Source organism: Salmo salar, chromosome 24 (assembly GCF_965601325.2).
Source record: "Salmo salar chromosome 24, fSalSal1, whole genome shotgun sequence".
NCBI classification, from domain to species: Eukaryota; Metazoa; Chordata; class Actinopteri; order Salmoniformes; family Salmonidae; genus Salmo; species Salmo salar.
In genome coordinates, this window is record NC_138314.1 from 48,283,520 (window position 1) to 48,287,048 (window position 3,529).

The window sequence follows — 3,529 nt, forward strand, 5'->3', positions numbered from 1 at the left end:
GGTCTGCGTCCGTGCATTGATTACCGAGGTCTAAACGCTATTACGGTGGGGTTTAGTTACCCACTACCTCTCATTGCTACGGCGGTGGAATCATTTCACGGAGCGCAGTTCTTCACAAAACTGGATCTCAGGAGCGAGTATAACCTGGTGCGTATCAAGAAGGGAGACGAGTGGAAAACCGCCTTTAGTACCACATCGGGCCATTATGAGTACCTCGTCATGCCGTATGGGTTGAAAAATGCTCCAGCCGTCTTTCAATCCTTTGTTGACGAGATTCTCAGGGACCTGCACGGGCAGGGCGTGATTGTATATATCGATGACATTCTGATATATTCCGCCACCCGCTCCGCGCATGTGTCCCTGGTGCGCAAGGTGCTTGGTAGACTGCTGAAGCATGACCTATACGTTAAGGCTGAGAAGTGTGAGTTTTCCAAACGAGCCGTCTCCTTTCTGGGTTATCGCATTTCCACCACGGGGGTGGTGATGGAGTGTGACCGCGTTAAGGCCGTGCGTAATTGGCCGACTCAAACCACGGTGAAGGAGGTGCAGCGGTTTTTAGGCTTTGCCAATTACTACCGGAGGTTTATCCGGGGTTTTGGCCAGGTAGCGGCTCCCATTACCTCACTGCTGAAGGGGGGGCCGGTGCGTTTGCGATGGTCGACGGAGGCGGACGGAGCCTTCAAGAAATTGAAGACGCTGTTCACCGACGCACCCGTGTTGGCGCACACGGACCCGTCTTTAGCGTTCGTAGTGGAGGTGGACGCATCCGAGGCTGGGGTGGGTGCCGTGCTATCACAGCGCTCGGGTACGCCACTGAAACTCCGCCCCTGCGCTTTCTTTTCGAAGAAGCTCAGTTCGGCGGAGCGTAACTACGATGTGGGGGACAGGGAGTTGCTAGCAGTGGTTAAAGCTTTGAGGGTGTGGCGGCACTGGCTTGAGGGGGCTAAACACCCCTTTCTCATCTGGACCGACCACCGAAACCTGGAGTACATCCGGGCAGCGAGGAGACTGAATCCACGTCAGGCGAGGTGGGCCATGTTCTTCGCCCGGTTTAGGTTTACCATCTCCTATAGACCGGGTTCCCTAAATACTAAGGCCGACGCGCTGTCCCGTCTCTATGACACGGAGGACCGGCCCATCGATCCAACTCCCATCATTCCAGCGTCTAGGCTGGTGGCACCTGTGGTATGGGAGGTGGACGCGGACATCGAGCGGGCATTGATGTTGGAACCTGCGCCTGCGCAGGTGCCCGTGGGGCGCATGTATGTGCCGCTCGGTGTTCGTGATCGTTTGATTCGGTGGGCGCACACGCTACCTACTGCGGGTCATCCTGGTGAGGCGAGGACAGTGGGGAGTCTAAGGGGGAAGTACTGGTGGCCCACCTTAGCTAAGGACGTGAGGGCCTATGTCTCTTCCTGTTCGGTGTGTGCCCAGAGTAAGGCTCCTAGGCATCTACCAAGAGGGAAGTTACAGCCCCTCCCCGTTCCACAACGACCATGGTCGCACCTGTCCATTGACTTCCTGACAGATCTTCCCCCCTCTCAAGGGAACACGGCGATTCTGGTGGTTGTGGATCGGTTCTCTAAGTCCTGCCGTCTCCTCCCATTGCCCGGTCTCCCTACGGCCCTGCAGACTGCGGAGGCCCTATTTACCCACGTCTTCCGGCACTATGGGGTGCCGGAGGACATTGTCTCTGATCGAGGTTCCCAGTTCACATCCAGGGTCTGGAGAGCGTTTATGGAGCGGCTGGGGGTCTCGGTCAGTTTGACCTCCGGTTATCACCCCGAGAGCAATGGGCAGGCGGAGAGGGTGAACCAGGAGGTGGGCAGGTTCCTGAGGTCGTATTGCCAGGACCGGCCAGGGGAGTGGGCGAGGTATATTCCCTGGGCTGAGTTAGCCCAGAACTCACTTCGCCACTCCTCTACTAACATATCACCCTTTCAGTGTGTGTTAGGTTACCAGCCGGTCCTGGCACCATGGCACCGGAGTCAGACCGAGGCTCCTGCGGTGGAGGACTGGGTCCAGCACTCCAAGGAGACCTGGAGAGCCGTCCAGGACTCACTAAAGGAGGCCAGTGCGCGGCAGAAGAGGAGTGCTGACCGCCACCACAGTGAGGCGCCCGTGTTCGCACCGGGAGACAGGGTCTGGCTCTCGACCCGGAACCTGCCCCTCCGCGTGCCCTGCCGGAAGCTGGGGCCGCAGTGTGTGGGGCCCTTCAAAGTCCTGAGGAGGATAAACGAGGTGTGTTATCGGTTGCAACTCCCTTCCTATTACCGTATTAACCCCTCGTTTCATGTGTCTCTCCTCAGGCCGGTGGTAGCTGGTCCCCTTCACGAAGATGAGGTGCCGGAGGTCCCTCTGGACATCGGGGGGTCCCCGGCGTACAGCGTACGGGCCATTCTGGACTCGCGACGCCGGGCGAGGGGCCTACAGTACCTCGTGGACTGGGAGGGGTACGGCCCGGAGGAGAGGTGCTGGGTGCCGGCGGCGGACGTCCTGGACCCATCTATGTTGAGGGAGTTCCACCACCTCCGTCCGGATCGCCCTGCCCCTCGCCCTCCGGGTCGACCTCGAGGCCGGTGTCGGCGCGCTGCGGGAGCCGCGCGTCAGGAGGGGGGTACTGTCACGATTCCCACCGACGGTGGCGCCCCCTCCTGCTCGGGTGGCGCTCGGCGGTCGTCGTCACCGGCCTATTAGCTGCCACCGATTCCCTTTTGCTTTTCCCTTTTTTTATTTTGTGACACCTGTGGTCAATTAGCCATTAGAGGGGCTATTTAGTTTAGCTGGCCCGCTCCTGTTCGTGCGGGATTAATGATTGTTTCTTGTGTGACGGCTTGTGTTCATGTCGACGTTGTTGTACGCCGCATGTATTTTCTCCCCTGTGTGTGGGAACATTTGTTTTTTGTGAGTGTATATTAAAAACACCACTACCCTGTGTTCGCTGCTTCCTGCGCCTCATTCCTCCTCCACAATTACCAAGCCTTAACACTATGCAATAATATGGGCAGCGACCATGTAACGCTTTTACAACATACAGAAGTGTGCTGGTTATCAAGGGGCAAAGTATTGACACGTTTTTTAAATTGAGAGACGAGATAAAAGTTTTCTTTACTGACCATAATTTTCACTTGTCTGACCGCTTGCATGATGACGAGTTTCTCACACGACTGGCCTATCTGGGTGATGTTTTTTCTCGCCTGAAAGATCTGAATCTAGGATTACAGGGACTCTCCACAACTATATTCAATGTGCGGGACAAAATTGAGGCTATGATTAAGAAGTTGGAGCTCTTCTCTGTCTGCATTAACAAGGACAACACACAGGTCTTTCCATCATTGTATGATTTTTTTGGGGTGCAAATGAAGTCAAGCTTACGGACAATGTCAAATGTGATATAGCGAAGCACCTGAGTGAGTTGGGTGCACAATTACGCAGGTACTTTCCCAAAACGGACGACACAAACAACTGGATTCGTTATCCCTTTCATGCCCTGCCTCCAGTCCACTTACCGATATCTGAACAAGAGAGC